General features: G+C 45.1%; 1 long non-coding RNA gene across 1 annotated transcript in view; it reads left to right on the plus strand.

The window, feature by feature from the left end:
- LOC139178912 (uncharacterized) overlaps window positions 1–17209 on the plus strand; it is a 42045-nt gene extending 24836 nt beyond the window's left edge. Inside the window, exon 2 of the long non-coding RNA XR_011563323.1 lies at window positions 16463–17209. This is a non-coding gene — a long non-coding RNA (uncharacterized lncRNA). The remainder of the gene's footprint in view (window positions 1–16462) is intronic.
- The last annotated feature ends 227 nt before the right edge of the window (window positions 17210–17436 follow it).

Genomic DNA, 17436 nt, shown 5'->3' on the forward strand with positions numbered 1-17436 from the left:
AGGCATTCTTCCCCTTTCAGTTCTCTTTCCTTTCAAAAAACATTTTATTGTGAAAAGGCTAAAAAATACTTCAAAGTATAGGGACTAATATAATGAAGTTTAAGGTACCTCTCTTGGCTTCAGCTGTATGCCAGTTGAATCCTTCAGAAAGCATGCTAAGATGGAGTTAGGAGAGCATACGTCTTATTGGGGAGTGACACCCACAGAAGGAAATGGGAAGAAGCAGGATGGAGCAAGGGGAGCCTTTAGAGGGTGATGCAAGGCAGGCAAAGTTCATCACAGTTCAACAAGGAGGCCCTGGATCGATTGTCTTTGGAGGAGCCTTATATTGGCAGAAATGGCTGGGCCCTTGGGTCACAGTCTTACTCGGTTATTGCTAGAGCCATCTTGAGAAGACTGTGACCTCTAGTACCCTTGAAGGAATTAACCACTAAAAGATGTCAGCTAGTCACACAGCTCTAACTTGCTGCACTTTTCTATTCATAATTGCAATTGAGCAGGTTTGGCCCAAGAAGCACCCAAGTGGATCTCCTGGCTCCACCTGTGTTCCCTTCTGCCAGCCCTGTGGAGAGGTCTGGAGCAAAAATTACCCATTAAAGGAGTCCTGCATTGGGTTTAAATGGCTAAACCCTTGGACCACAGTTTTCCTTAGTCACTGGCTGTGACTACACTGAGAAGAATGCGGCCTTGACTCAAAAGCTGAAGTTGACCTGAAGGAGTTAACAAGAGAAGGCTGTCTCTAACCACTCTCTTTGCAGCTGGGCCAAGCAGCCTTTCTTAGAGGCAACCAGTAAATCTCCATGTCTACTCTAAAAAGATCATCATCAACATTTTCCAAGTATTGAATTATTAAAACACTCCTGATTGGATCAGTGAGTTTCCGGGCAAATTCTTTCTTTCCTGTCCTCATGAAATGCATTCTATTCTCAGCCAGGATCCTATCGTGTTGCTATCTAAAACCGTGGCCCAGCAGTCTAGATCCTGCCCCAGTACCATCTGCAGAGTCCATTGCTCATGTTCTTGACTTCTGTCTCTCTTCCTAAGTCCTAGGTGTTGATCTGAAGGATCAGTGAAAATAGCACCTGGGCTTCCAAATCCTTCAGTTTCTTGCTTCAAATTTTATAATCCTTAAAAAGTTATTACTGATCACTTCAAATGGTATTATTTGTACCCCTAAGATGGTGATTGCAGCCATGAAATTAAAAGATGCTTGCTCCTTGGAAGGAAAGTAATGACCCACCTAGACAGCATATTAAAAAGCAGAGACATTACTTTGTCCAGTGGTCATGTATGGATGTGAGAGTTGGACTATAAAGAAAGCTGGGCACCGAAGAATTGATGCTTTTGAACTGTGGTGTTGGAGAAGACTCTTGAGAGTCCCTTGGACCACAAGGAGATCCAACCAGTCCATCCTAAAGGAGATTAGTCTTGGGTGTTCATTGGAGGGACTGATGTTGAAGCTGAAACTCCAGTACTTTGGCCACCTGATGCGGAGAGTTGACTCACTTGAAAAGACCCTGATGCTGGGAATGATTGAGGGTGGGAGGAGAAGGGGATGACAGAGGATGAGATGGTTGGATGGCATCACAGACTCGATGGACATGGGTTTGGGTGGACTCTGAGAGTTGGTGATGGACAGGGAGGCCTGGCATGGTACAGTTCATGGGGTCACAAAGAGTTGGACACAACTGAGCTACTGAACTGAGTTGTAAAGATGGATGTGGTTTATAATTAATTAATCTGAAGGACCTCCTGTTACATCCCAAATACTTGATCCCGGAAAGTCAATCACAGTTATTCTAGAAGGACTTCCCTCCACTCCTCAACCAAGAGTCCCAATGCCATGGCATGCCCCTCTTGTCTGAAGTTCTTAGGGAGTTCCCTTACACTAAGGATTGATCACACTCCTCATCATTGTACTTTTTTTCCTCCAGAAGTTTGGGCTTCACCTTTCCTGGGCCATTCTCAAATCACCTGCAAACCTCTGAGAAAGAAGAATTTCTTTCCCTTGGCTTTTCCTATGTCACATTTTCTTAATCTCTTTCTCCTGATTCTAGTTTTAACTCCCCAACCTCCTCCCCGCGCCAACACATTTTGAAGTTCCTTGTTTTCTTTTTGCGTTATCCTTTGCGTTTTCTTCAAGATTACCCCAAACATGTAACATCCATAGAGATAGTCCTCATGCCCTTCACTGGCTGTCAGTTCTGAGCAGTGGTCTGCATTTACAGCGAACGCTTCCCCTTGCAAGCATCTCCCACCAGCGCAGTGCAGGTCACAAGTCTAGTTCCTGTGGCTTCTACCCTTCCCAGTTAGGGTTGAGAGTCCAACAGGAAGAATATCCATCCCAGACTCTGGAACACCATGCTCTCAGGACTACTTTTTTAGTCACCCCATCGTCCAATAACTCCCACAGGTCCCCTGGTCAGAAGACCACCTGGTGATTTTGCCCCGTCAAATTACCACCAGTTGCAAATGTTTGTTTAATGCTTATTGAATTGTCAATAAGTAACACTATTCCACCACAGCCACCAGATTGCAAAACGCTGAGGAACCAGAGAGAAAAACTCTAAGGATTTAGTGATTTATTCACCTTCTCCCACTTGCCAGCCTCTGCTGCAGTGTCAGATTTAATTTGTCTCCCCAGGCTTAGGCCAGCAAGAACAATTCTTCTAAATTGACTATCTCCACATGCAAAATGGGATCAACATTTTTGTCCGAGTTGAACAATCAATTCTTACAAAAAGTAAAACAATCAGTTTGAGTCTTTTTCTTCCTACTTAATTGTTGAGCTGAATTGACTGATCAAATAGTGACAGCGTCTAAGGTAATGAAAAATACCTTTGGCAGCTAGGAATGCAGGAAGCGCTTCTCTTAATACAGGAATCCTGACAGATTCTTTATTATTCTCCCTAGTCTATAGGATACTTGAATACTTCCAGTGATGGGGAGAGCTCTACCTCACTGACACTCTACCGAGTCCATTTATTAGTCATTCCGTCATATCAAGTTACCCTGGAGTTGGTATGGAGACATTTAATGGACACACAACTTAATTTCACCGAGAGCCCATGGAAATGAATGAGGACCTATTGCGTATCAGTTATTTGCTGGGCATCATGCTAAACAATGAATGACATTTGAGTTATAAAAAGTCTATTACGAAAACAAAGGTTTCTTCTTTTCAACTATTTGACTGGCAAAGATAAAGAAGAATGGTTAACACCTAGAGTGATGCGAGGAAAATGGGCGTTCTCAGGCTCAACTCCCGGGGCGGGAGGGTACCGCAGCCTTGCTGGAGGGCTGGGTACCATCTTGCATCATGGAGATGCAGACATAGATAACAGATTTGTGGGTTCAGGGCAATTGGTAGGAAGGAGACAGTGGGGCTAATGGAGACAGCAGTGTGGACATGTATACCCTAACATATGTAAAATGGATAGCAACGGGAATTCTCTGTATGTCTCAGGGAACTCAAACCGGGACTCGTGACAACCTGGAGGGGTGGGATGGGGTGGGAGTTGGGAGGGAGGTTCAAGAGGGAGGGGACATATATATATACCTATGGCTGATTCATGTTGATGTATGGAAGAAATCAACATGATATTGTAATTATCCTTCAATTAAAAATAAATAAAGAAAAAAATGCACATAAATTTGGCCCAGGAATCGCATTTCTAAAAATAAATCGTAAAGATACAAGTGGACAAAGATACATGTCAAATGATATTTATTGCTGTCTCATTTTTGATAGTGAAAATAGAAAGCCTCTAAATGGATTTGCTTGGTAGAAAGATACGCAGTCTTTGAAAACAAAACATCGAGATAGCTACACTTGCCTGGACATATGTCCACAATATATGTGATTTTGAAAGGTTAACACATTATGCAGTATACAATCACATATTTATAAAAAGGAGAAAAAACTATTAGCAAAAATATCTCAAAGAGTATGCATATGAAAGTTAATAGTGGTTATTTCCAGATGATGGGATCTTGGAAGAATTTTGCTTTTTTCTTTGCATTTTTCTTTATCACCTTAATTATTTTACAATAAGAATCCACCTTACTTTTTTTGTCAGAAACAAAAGGAAAACCTTATTCACGTCTCTGAAACATCATTGGGTTTGTCCAGTTTGGTCTCTTTATTTTATAGATGAGGAAATTGGTGGTTCAGAGAGGTGATCACAAGGTTTTTGTAAAATTTCTGTAAGACATTCTAATTACTCTTCAAATGTTTGCATAGTATTATAAAGGGACACTTTGAAAGGGGCCCTGGATTATGCTCATTAGCACTCATTCAACCACAGGCTATACTCAGCTTTGGCTTCTGTGCTTGGTATGGGGACTCTTGGTATGGAGATACTTGGTATGGAGAAGGTTTGACGGAGTCTTGTCTTCCCATTTGCAGCTTTGCCTCAGTGCAGTAACTAATAGAAGAGTGATGTTTTCCTTGACAATGGTTTCTGTTCTTCCGCCCTTTTGGAACTCAGTCCCTGCTCCTGGGTTGCTCTTCATCTCTTGGTTGATTCTGTATCTGCCAGACTATAATGTGTCCTAAAAGAGGACCAGGCCTCGCTTTTCTGTCTCAGTCTTCATCAATATGTCAATGCTCGTGCACGGCAACAGCAACAGACAGAACACTAGCCTGTGTAATTTTTGTTGTTCAGTTGTTCAATCACTAAGTCGTGTCCAACTCTTTGCAACCCCTGGGACTACAGTACCCCAGGCTTCCCTGTCCTTCAATATATCCTGGAGTTTGCTTAAATTCACATCCACTGAATCGGTGATGCTATCTAACCGTCTCACCCTCTGCCAACTTCTTCTCCTTTTGCCTTCAATCTTTCCCAGCATCAGGGCCTGTGTAATAGATAAACCTCAAGTGAAAATCCCAAGTTGTAATGTAAAATAGAAGTGAGTGTGGTGTGCCTGTGCAGTGTGGTCCATTGGGAGGCTGGCTTCTGGGAGCTGATGTGACTATTCAGACTCTGGTAACTGTTCTGATTCTGATGCTAGAAAATTGTGCTGCGTTGTGAGGAGGAGGGTGCACTGGGGCAATTCTTAGCCTTCTGTAAACCTTGGTTTAGAGATATAAGCAATTCTTCTTCTTCTTTTTTTCTTTTTACTTTTATGACACCTGTGAGTTATTTATTGGGGCAATCTTTTCATTCTCCTGCCCTTTAAAAAGAAAAAACCTGCCTCCATAAAGCATTTACAACAGAATCAACTGTTCTAGAAGAGCTAGTATAGGCCGTGGGTTCCAACTGATGACATACCTTCTTCTGCCTGGACTTGGCCTTGAGAAGCTTCAGGCTAAAGAGACTTCAGGATGGTACTTGGCAAAACCTCTGTGAAGGCTAGTGTTGTGAGAAGCCAACTAGTTGTTGAGCTTGCAGAGTGGTGCCAGGGGCATAGGCTTGACAATCTGGATTGGGTGAGAATCCGAATATCAGGTCTAGCCCCCTGGAGGAGTGAGAGAAACCCAGGTGGAATGTTGCTATCTGTGTTCTGGAGGGTGCCTGTGAGGGTATCTGTTATCTGTGAATTGGGTCTATCTATGTGTAATATCCAGAGTTTGAAAAAAAAAAATATCTGAGACGTCCTCTGAGTTTGTCTAGACCCTTGAAGACCAAAGTCCATTCCTTCTCCTGCTCTCAAGAACAGCGGAGCACGGGTGGTGGAGGGCCTCAGCTGCTGTTGTGCCTTCCTAGCTCCTAGTTTTCTCATGCCTGGGGCTTTGGAAACGCACGCCATTGTTTTCACAAATATCCCCACAGATTATCTTTAACCAGTAGAGATGGAGATGCAGTGAGGCTAGGAGTTGAACAGGATGGAGGAGGGAAGAGAAGGGAATTAAAGATCTTGACCCCTTCTCTCTGCAAGTCCCAGCATTACCAGAGCCCTGGGTCCTGAGAAAGACCATATCCAAAAATATCCCCTTCCCACAACTGGTTGCTAACACTTGGCATCCCACTTCCCTTCCTTCCTTCCTGCATTACACAGCTGGGGATATGATAGAAAGAGGCCTGATCCCAGCCCCCATGAAACATATACAGGCTAGTGAAGAGGCAGATATTAACTGCAGGATTGTAGCAATAAACACATAATTAAAAAATTCTGCAAGTGCTCGGTGGAGAGATACATAGCGCCTTGGGTTATAAAATAAGGGTGTTGGCCTTCCCGTGGAGATCCAGGGGAAGGGCTGATCATTAGTGCTTGCTCCCTTTAGTTCAAGGAACTGACTCCAGTTAAAATTGACAAGACCTGGCTCAGGTGACACTCAGGAGTGAGGGAGACAGGTCTGTGATTTGTTGGGTGCTGTATTAGAAAGACCTACTTCTTTCCTCCTATGAGTCTTTCTCCTGTGTCTCCTTTACAATTCACGCAAAACACTTACACTTCTGATCCCCAAATGCATAGAAATCTTCCCCTCATACCGAGCAGTTTTCTGCAACACCAGCTCGGTGTCCTGCAATTTTCTTGTCAGTCGCTCAGTTGTGTCCAACTCTTTGCGACTCCATGGACTGCAGCACACCAGGCTTCCCTGTCCATCACCAACTCATCACTTGAGAAGAGTTTGCTCAAACTCCTGTCCGTTGAGTCAGTGATGCCATCCAACCATCTCATCCTCTGCCGTTCCCTTCTACTGCTTTCAGTCTTTCCCAGCATCAGGGTCTTTTCTAATGAGTCAGCTCTTCGCATCCTACTGTTTAACTCGGTTCTAACCCTCTCTGCCTGGAAGTAGTGCCAGATCCCTCGGCCTAGGGCTCAGTCCCACAGCTCTGCTCCCATCCCTCTTCAGATGCCAGTCACAAGGCCAGGCTTCCCCATGCTTTAGACCAACTGGCTGTGAAGCTGAGGTTCCCGCATACCCCTTTGGGTTTGGTTAATTTGCTAGAGTAGCTCATAGAACTCGGAATTGCCCACTTACATCTACAGTTTATCAAAGGATATGATAAAGGACACAGGTGAATATCCATAAGAGATAGTCAGGGGGAGGGTAAGACGTGGGAGGGTCCTGAGTGCAGGAGCTTCTGTCCCCGTGAAGCTGGGGTGTGTCCCCCTCCCGCTATGGGTGTGTTTGCCTACCTGTAAGCTCTCTGAACCTCATACGATTGGAATTGTATGGAGGCTTCCTCATGTAGGCTTGATTGGTTATTAACTCCATTTATAGCCCTTCTTTCCTCTCTGGACAAAGCACAGTGGGAGGGTGGAGGTGAAAATTCCCTAATCTCTAGTTTTGGTGACTAACTCCATCCAGGATCCTCCCAGCTTTGTCTCAGAACAAAAGACGTCTCAGTGCTCTTATCACTGAGGAAATGACAAGGGTTTTAGAAGCTTTGTGCCAGGAGCTGAGGGCAGAGACCAATTTATATTTGCTATAATCCCAGAGTCGACTCATTGGAAAAGACCCTGATGCTGGGAAAGATTGAAGGCAAAAAGAGAAGGGGATGGCAGAGGATGAGATGGCTGGATAGCATCACTGACTTGGATGGACATGAATTGGAGCAAACTCTGAGAGATAGTGGAGGACAGAGAAGCCTGGCGTGCTGCAGTCCAGGGGGTCACAAAGAGTCAGACACAACTTGGCAACTGAACAACAGTAATCTCACTCTGTGCCAAGCACTTCACACACCTGGTCCCCAGAGTCTCAGAAAGCCCTGTGAGTTTGGGCGCATTATCCCTGGTTGACAAATGAAGACTCAAGTTCAGAAAGGAGAAGTGACCTACCCACGGCCAAGTGCCTTCTAGGGAGCAGAGATCAGGTTTGAGCCCAGCGTGTTAGAGCGGGTGGGGTTCCTTCACTGTGTAGTAAATGAGAGGGCTCAGGGGAGCCACTTTTCCTTTGGCGCTCCAGGGAGGAACCGGAAGCCTGAGGGTGGGAGAAGACAGAGTTCCCACAAAAAAGGAGGGGAAGAGGAAGGACGCAGAATCAGGACTCCGGTAAGTTTAAAGTCAGCTATGGTGGACTGTTGGGTTTCCCGGGTGGCACTTAGAACCCTGCCGGAGACATAAGAGACGCGGGCTTGGTCCCTGAGTAGGGAAGATCCCCTGGAGGAGGGCTTGGCAACCCACTCCAGTGTTCTTGCCTGGAGAATCCCATGGACAGAGGAGCCTGGTGGGCTCCAGCCCATAGGGTTGCGAAGAGTTGGACAGGACTGAAGCGACTTGGTGTGCACACATGCATGGTGCGTCGTAGGGTTTCCTAGGTGGCGCTAATGTAAAGAACCCATCTGCCAATGCAGGAGACACAACAGACATGGGTTTGATCCCTGGGTCAGGGAGATCCTCTGGAGGAAGCTATGGCAACCCACTCCAGTACTCTTGCCTGGAGAATCCCATGGACAGGGGAGCCTGGTAGGCTACAGTCCATGGGGTCGAAAAGAGTAGGACACGACTGAAGCGACTGAGCGTGGAGCATGGCACAGACATGGGAGAGCATGCTGACCGTTACCTGGTCCAGGTGGAGAACCGCCCTCCCAGCTGTTTACACAGCCTGTGCGGGGTCCTGAGAGGGGAGTCACCGCGTGAAGGCGCCTGGGACACTGAAAGGCAGGTGAGGGAGCGCGTCGGTTGTAAGCAGAGCTCAGATGTCCAGCAATCTTAGGTTGGCTGTTGTCTCTCTTATGGGCAAGCGTCTCCTTTGAAAGTGACGCCTGTGGGGCTGGAGGAGAGAGCTCTCGTAGACTCGTGCCACCGCGCCCTTTGGGCCCCACTTAAAGTCAGAGGGGGCAGCAAGAGGGCAGCTGGGGGGAGTGTGATGCAGGCGTAAATGAATGCCGACCTTGTTGGGATAACCGGCGTGCTTCAGCCTCTGCAGCTGTGGAGTCCCTGGGGAGTTGTCTGGCTACATGTGATTTTACATATCTGACAGCTTAATCATAGATCCAAATGCCAAATCCGGCACTCGGGAACATTATGTGGATTTGTGACACTCCCGAGGGGACTTCGGATCCATAAAGCAATGAATGGATTACAATGAGGCATAAATACAGCATTTTCATCTGTGACATACAATCCCGCTCTATTATTTCTCACATTGTTACATGAAAGAAATCTATACCCCACTCTTTCAGGTCTGTGTCCAGAAATTAAAAGAAAAACAAAAAGAACTTTAAGATAGGGGGAAAAAAAAAAACACCTCTCAATGCATCAGGAATAAACTAGGAACAAAATGTGATGAGTGTGACAATTTCAGTTTGCAATGGAAGGTCAACTCCAGGATCCCGCATGTCGTCAGCAAGCAGCTGTCTCACTCAGACCGCTGTGTGACTTTGAATAAATCATGTCACCTCTCTGGGTCTCCATCTCTTCTTCTGTCTCACGGACTCCTAAGTTACAGACCTGCCCTTTCACTGAGTGGGCACGATGGATCCACTCTGTGCTTCAGGAAGACCACGTTAGAGCTTTCTAAATTTCTTAGTGTGTTTATGTTTTTACAGTGCATGTTATATACCAGCATCAGTTTAGTCCAGTTCAGTCGCTCAGTCGTGTCCGGCTCTTTGCGACCCCATGAATCGCAGCACGCCAGGCCTCCCCGTCCATCACCAACTCCCGGAGTTCACTCAGACTCACGTCCATCGAGTCAGTGATGCCATCCAGCCATCTCATCCTCTGTCGTCCCCTTCTCCTCCTGCCCCCAATCCCTCCCAGCATCAGAGTCTTTTCCAATGAGTCAACTCTTCGCATGAGGTGGCCAAAGTACTGGGGTTTCAGTTTCAGCATCATTCCCTCCAAAGAAATCCCAGGGGTGATCTCCTTCAGAATGGACTGGTTGGATCTCCTTGCAGTCCAAGGGACTCTCAAGAGTCTTCTCCAACACCACAGTTAAAAAGCATCAATTCTTCGGCGCTCGGCTTTCTTCACAGTCCAACTCTCACATCCATACATGACCACAGGAAAAACCATAGCCTTGACTAGACGGACCTTTGTTGGCAAAGTAATGTCTCTGCTTTTGAATATGCTATCTAGGTTGGCCATAACTTTCCTTCCAAGGAGTAAGTGTCTTTTAATTTCATGGCTGCACTCACTGGTACATGTCTAACGGGACAGGGGATAAGGAGGCCTGGCGTGCTGCCATCCATGGGTCCGCAAAGTGTCGTACACGACTGAGCGACTGAACATCATCAAGCACATGTCTACTGTTTATAAATGAACACACATGCATGTGCTAAAAAAGCATGCTGAAAAATGCTTTAACTGAACAGAAAGTTTGGAGGTCACAGATATAACCCCACCCAGTCATTCCCCTGGTGATGGGAAGGGCTTTTTGCATCTAATAGTCCACGATTATATGTATTTGAGGCACCTTCTCAGTTGTCTTCCTTAAACTCCCGCACTAGGACTGAGTGCATCGGCTGTCCAAGGAGAGATTTTTGTACCCGTGTGTATCAGTCCACACGTATGTGGGCTCAGAAACCACAAGATGCAATTGATGGACCCCTTAGAATGGCGCCTTCCACAGTCAAGTGCAGAGCTGCTCTATCTTTGCAAATACTTTTAAATCCCTCATATTTGCTTCACACTCTAAAGCACACAAAGCCGTTAAAAAGTAATTTTAGATGTATATACTGAGAGAGACAGAACAGGTATTATTGTCCTCTTTTCCACGTGAGGAAAGAGATTCGGAAAGGCCGAATGACTTCCCCAGGGCCACCCAGCTAGTGTGTGACAGGGCCACCATCAAGCCCCCGCATCCTCGCAATAAGCACTCTGGGGCTCTTTGCACTTATAACTAAGTGCAAATGTGCTCCTTGGATCCCAGGGAGAATGAAGTGACAGTGTGTGAGCCGGCCAGTGTAAATGCAACCCCCAGCTATTTAAGGAAAAAAACACAAACCTGACACAGAGCTTGGGGCGCACTGTTGGCAGATCAATAGCATCATTCTTGTGTACACAAGACCTCACATTATTCAGGGAGGCCTGGCAGAGAGAGGAAAGCTGGCCCCCTCGTGCCACCAGCTGTCACGGCCTGCTCCGCTGCAGCTCCTGACAAGTGCTGTTGTGACAGTCTTTCTACAGACACAGTCACAGGGAGCAGCTTGATCGGGGCAGGAGCAAAAAGCCTTGTTTACAGAGGTGCGCGGGAACAAAGAACACGTATATTCTTGAGAGCATGTAATTTTAAGCAGGCCTTCGGTCCCGCCAGCTGTATTAGCTCTAGAGGATGCCAGGTACGGCCCCTATCCCTGAACTGGCCACCTGCCCCTATCCCGGGAGATGGGACCCGACACCCCGGCGAGAAGCCTTCCCCTCTGAGCTCTTCTTCCTTCAGTCATGGGATAATGGCCAGCAGAAGCATTTTTATCCTTTTTAACCTCCAGTGACATCACTGTGGTAAGACCTGCAGCACTGTTTTGGTAACCAGGATGGTGCTGACGAGGTTGTAACAGAATTTAGATGGCTATTTGTCTGCGTGCTCTAAGACTGCAGGTTCCTTAAAGGCAGAGATTCTGTCTTGTTTGTTTTCCTTCTTTCTTTTTGAAGTGTTTATTGTGGTAAAATACACATAACATGAAAGCAGCATCCTAACCGTTTCTAAGTGTACACTTCAGAGGATTAAGCCCTTTCCCCGTGTTGTGCCACCATCATCGTCCATCCCTGGAACTCCATCCCAATCCGAATAGAATGCTAGAGTTCTAATTTATATTCATTCACAGCTTTGACATAGCTCCATTTATTCTGGCATCTAGTATTACTGCTAAAAGGCTAGAAAGCTTATTATCTTACTGGTCTTTAAAAAAAATTGAATGAGGCTTGAAAGTTCTAATTCAGTTCTGGGACTATGAAGAAATACTTTGTTGGTTATTTTCATGTTCCCAGACCTTCCACCACAGAGCCTCATCCATCTAAAATATGCAATATTTGAACTGAATGAGTCGTGATCCACATGTTGACCGTCCCTCTGGGAAACCTCTCTTTCTGCCATGTATTAGCCTTATAGCAGAACTCAGAACCTCCTAAAATTCACCATAAAGGATTACTTTAATTAATACTTGCCATGATGTGTATCACTCATAAAGGATTACTATCAGAATATGTAAAGAAGGTCTACAAAATGATAGACAATTTCATTGAGAAATGGATGGATGGATTAACATTTGAAAAGAAAGTTCACAAAGGAGGAAACCCAAATGATCCATGAAAATAAAAAAGAAAGCTTTTCCTTACAAGTAATCATGGAAGTGATTACTTGCATGCAAGTAATCATGCAAGTTCAAAACACTGAGATACTGTTTCACTCCTTTAGGAGTAACAAGCATATAAAAAACCCAACTGTACCATTGGCTGGCAACGCTATGGAGCAGTGCATCTCTTCCTTTGTTGGTGTGAGTGTAAACTGGTAGAACCACTTCGAAGAGCAATTTGGCACCATCAGATAAAACTGAAATTGTTCAAACTGAGCAGCAGTTCCTCTCCTAAGACATCTCAACCACTTGCAGAGAATTAAACGTATGTTCTCAGGCATTGGCGTATGAAAGAAATTAACTTCTCATTTATGAATCTAGAATGGTGCTAGTTGCACACTAGCCATGGGAACTTAAGAATTACTCTGATTACCGCTTCTGTCTTGCAGTTCAGAGGAGGAACCCTGATTGAGAAGGGCTGTCCACTTGGCAGGTACGCAAGAAGACATATAAACAGACATTGTTTATAAAAGAAAAAAATCTCAAACAACCTAAATATCCATCAGGAAGAGAAAAAGCATGAAACCTGGTATATTCTTGCAATGGAATATGTAGTACAACAGTGGGAAAAAAATCTAGAGCCACGTATATTAATTAACAAAGGCAAATATAAACAAATTCATTTTGAATGAACACTCAAATTGCAGTAAAATTCACAGAGTATATTTCTATTTCTATGAAGTTTTAAAATACTCAACAAACCATTATCTATTGCTCATATAGACTTACATAGTTAAAGTATAAAAAATGCATGAGGATGATAAACTCCAGAGTCAGAAGAGTGGCTATCCTTTATTCTTTATAACATGATTACTATGCCAAAATATATAATTATATATATTACATATTATATTTTATATCATAGACTACACATAAATATATGGGCTTCCCTGGGGTTTCCCTAGTGTCTCAGACAGTAAAGAATCTACCTGCAACTGGAGACCTGCGTTTGATCCCTGGGTCCAGAAGATCCCCTGGAGAAGTGAATGACTACCCACTTCAGTATTCTTGCCTGGAGAATCCCCATGGACAGAGGAGCCTGGCGGGCTACAGTCCATGGGGGTCACAAAGAGTTGGACATGACTGAGCGACTAACACACAAAAGTATATGATATAGAATTACTATATATCATTAATACATCATATTATTTTTCGTATTATTCCCTATAATTTCTATATGTCAAAATAGATGATTTCAAGAATGTACTTTGTTGAAAAACAAGTAAAATATCGTATTTACTATCTCCTAGTAACCTCCTCCCTCAATCGATCTGCACTGAATTGTGATAAATGACCCTCCTTTTGGAAGACAGAGGAAGTTATTTTTGAAATTAGTTTAGACAGAATCTGATCATTTCACTGCCCCATTCAGAAGCTGAGGCTGGTTTTGGAGTGCTGCTGGGCAAAAGTCTACATTCCACAGTGTGACATTCAAACCTCTCTGCAAGTTGGCTTTAGACCACTTTAGAGGCAGTGCTTCAGTCTCTGTCTTCAAGCACTCTACATTCCACTCAGATTGGAGGGGTTGCCATTTTCCATTTCATACTTTTGCTTGATCACATTTTCTCTTCCTGAGAACTCCTTCCCTCATTCTTGCAATTTGACGTTATATACCAAAGCCTTAATAGCATGCCTACTCTCTGACACAGCCCGTTTCCTACAAGAAAAAAACAACTCAGGATGCACATGAAAATTTAGCTTGAGCTTGTTTATTGCAGTATTGTCTCTAATGTCAAAAAGTTAAAAAGTAAGCTAATGTCCAAAGAGGGCTTCCTAGGTGGCGCTAGTGGTAAAGAGCCCACCTGCCAATGCAGGAGATGTAAGAGATGCGGGTTCAATCCCTGGGTCAGGAAGATGCCCTGGAGGAGGGCATGGCAACCCATTCCAGTATTCTTGCCTGGAGAATCCCATGGACACTGGAGCTTGGTGGGTTATAGTCCATAGGGTCACAAAGAATTGGACACGACTGAAGTGACTGAGCACACACAATGTCCAAAGAAGGTTTAAATATATCCATTTCACACGGGATACCACACGAAGAAGCACAGACTCTGGAGCCTAAAGTCGGACGGCCCGGGTCAAGTCCAAGTTCTGGACCATTCTGGCACATTTCCAGCTTTCCCATCTTAGCCTCTCTCTGCCTACATATTCTATTCTGTAAAAATGGAAATGAGCTAGTACTTCCTTCACTGAGTTACCTGGTGCTCAGGCCTAGCATGGTACTTACAGCGGTGAAGGACTAATGACCTGTGTAATGTAAGAATCAGTACTATTCTAGCTCATTCCTTCTAAATTTTAGGTTCTGAAGTAGTGAATAAAATTTTGATTAGTTTATTTAAAGTTCACTTCCCCCAATAAAGCAGTGAGGTCACTCAGGATCCAGCTGATTTCTTGTGGTTTAATCTCTCAGTCATGTCCGACTTTTTGTGACCTCATGGACTGCAACATGCCAGGCTTCCCTGTCCTTCACTATCTCCTGGAGTTTGCTGAAACTCATGTCCATTGAGTTGGTGGTGCCATCCAACCATTTCATCCTCTGTCATCCCCTTCTCCTCCTGTCCTCAATCTTTCCCAGCCTCAGGGTCTTTTCCAATGAGTAGGCTCTTGGCCAAAGTACTGGAGCTTCAGCTTCAGCTTCAGCATCAGCCCTTCCAATGAACATTCAGTGTTGATTAGAAAGCAAGTCTTACAAGTAAAGTAAGAGGGAACTAGGTCATGATGGGAAATCAAGCTGCTCTAGAATGAATGTGCCTAATGGACTAAAAAAAGTTCATGTGTTCTGGCTCTTATACTCACTGACTAGGTAACCTTAGGCCATTGGCCCTAACCTCCAGCCAGGGCTTCCTCTTTTGTCAAAGAAGGACAATAATGCCCACCCTAATAAGCCTGCTATAAATTTAGAAATACCAATGATTTATAGTTTGTATTACTCTTTGCCAGGCACTGGTGTAAACTCTTCACATTATTTCATTTAATCCTCAAAGCCAACCCCATGAGGTACTATTGCAAGTTGAATTGTGTCTCCCAAACAGATATGTTGAACTTCTACCCTCAGACACCTATGAATGTGATTTGATTTGGAAATCAAGTCTTTGCAGAAGCAGTTGGTTAAGACGAGGTCATATGCGATTAGGGCGGGCCTTGTAAGGCGGTCCTTAGAAAAATAGATCAGAAGTGGAGACAGCCTACAGCCAGGAAGCACCAAGGGTGTCTGGCCAACACTTAGAAGCTGGGGAAGAGACAAGGAAGAGTCGTCGCTTAGAGCCTTCAGAAGGAGCACAGACTTGCTAATAGACTGACTTTGGACTTCTAGCCACCAGACCTGTGAGAGGATAAGTGTCTGTTGTTTTAAGTAAGCAAATGTGTAATCATTTGTTAAGGCGCAAGGAAACTCACACAGGGACCACTGTGATGGATGCAGAAACTGAGACACAGGATGGGGAAGCAGCCTAAGTCTCTCACAGATCGTGAGCCTTCTGACCCTGGAGTCTGTGCCGTTGATTATTAGATAATATTCAACCCTGACTATTCACTGAAAGGACTGATGCTGAAGCTGAAGCTCTAATACTTTGGCCACCTGATGCAAAGAGCCGACTCACTGGAAAAGACCCCAATGCCGGGAAAGATTGAGGGCAGGAGGAGATGGGAGCCTGGCGTGCTGCAGTCCACGGGGTCACAGAGAGTCGGACATGACTGAGCAACTGAAATACAACAACAAAACAGCTGGATCCTGAGTGACCCTACTATTCTCTTGGGGGACACAGAAGTTATGTCCACCTTTTACATTTTGATAGATTTCACCATACATGAATCCCCAAACAGGCATTGTTCTGTGGTATCAGGGTGGTTTTGTCCCATGGTTGTCAGAAGTTTTATCCTCAGTAGCCCAGCTGAATCTGTGTTTCAATCCTGCAGTTTTCACAAGTGTCACATCGCAAGGTGCCCCACGTGTCTGGGCTCTTCTGGGCCCTGCAGGCTGGTATTGAGGTTCTTCCTCCGAGGCTCTTATTCAGGCAACTAATACCCCCCCCCCCACCTCTCCACCCCCAGACCACAGCAAAAGCAAGCTGCTAAATGCACAGCAACTTAGAGGGCCTTGCTGACTTAAAGATAGAACAAGGAAGTGAATAAATGAAATCTGAATTACTCCCCAAGTTCCATCTTGCCCAAAGCTATTCCATCAAAATTATTTTTCTAATTTGCGAGTATTAGAAAGATTTTCAGATTTGAGCACCGTCTTCATTTATCCCTTTTTCTCTGTCTCTGTTGATTTTCAGAGAAATGCCTGCCTGAGAAAGCAGACGAGATGCTATCCAAGAGCAGACTCCCAGCCCTGCCATAACCTGGGCTTCGTTTAATGAGTCATACCTTCTAAGACACACAGAAGCTTACCAGGTAGCTCACATCTACTTCCTTGTCTTGTTTCTTTTAATTTTTTTTTGCCCTGTGACCTGCAGCTTTACCAAGAGCCTCGTCGACCCGATTTCCCGGAGAATGCAGCAATATGATCCACACGGATGCTTGAGCTCTTGGTTTTCAGATGTAGGGGGAAAGAGAAGCTTATTCATCGACCTCTGTGGGCTCCAGGCTGCAGCAGGCTATTATTCAGGTTGATAAAAGCTTCCATTCCCTGGGGGGAAATCTCCTCAGTCCTGGCAACCATGACCCTGACTCAAGAGTGTAAGCGGAGCCCAGGCACACCTGTACCTCTGACAGATGAGCCAGGCTCGGAAAAGCCTCTGCTGACAAGCTTATCAGACAGCGGACACCTGCAGAGGGGCCCACGCCCTTTTTCATGAGGCCTCTGACAGCAGTCCTGATCCAACAGGCCTGGCTGGGCACACGGTCAAAGAAAGATGACTTGAAGATTCACAAAGGAGCTGGATTATGCCAAGGCCAGGCGTCATGCTTGGAAGGAAACACAACCCCCCCTTTCATCACACAGGCCCTTCTGGTTGGAAATCGTGGCGCACCCCCACTGGTTTGGTTCCAAATAAAATCCTAGCTCTGTCTCGGGGAAAGAAGGGTGGGAGCAAAGGCGATTTTGATTTATGAGGCCTACTAAGTGCCTGGACGGGAGTAAGAGCTTTATATTCAACACCCTGTTTGATCCTCCCAAGAACCCATGTGACAGAGGCACCGTTTCCGTTTATCCTGATTTCACAGACAAAATATCTGAGCTTGGAAAGGTTGTCACTTCGCAAGTCTGCACGTCTAATTAGCAGCCAGGCAGGATTTGAAAAGGGTTCCC

The sequence above is a fragment of the Bos indicus genome, chromosome 23 (assembly GCF_029378745.1).
Source record: "Bos indicus isolate NIAB-ARS_2022 breed Sahiwal x Tharparkar chromosome 23, NIAB-ARS_B.indTharparkar_mat_pri_1.0, whole genome shotgun sequence".
Taxonomy (NCBI): Eukaryota; Metazoa; Chordata; class Mammalia; order Artiodactyla; family Bovidae; genus Bos; species Bos indicus.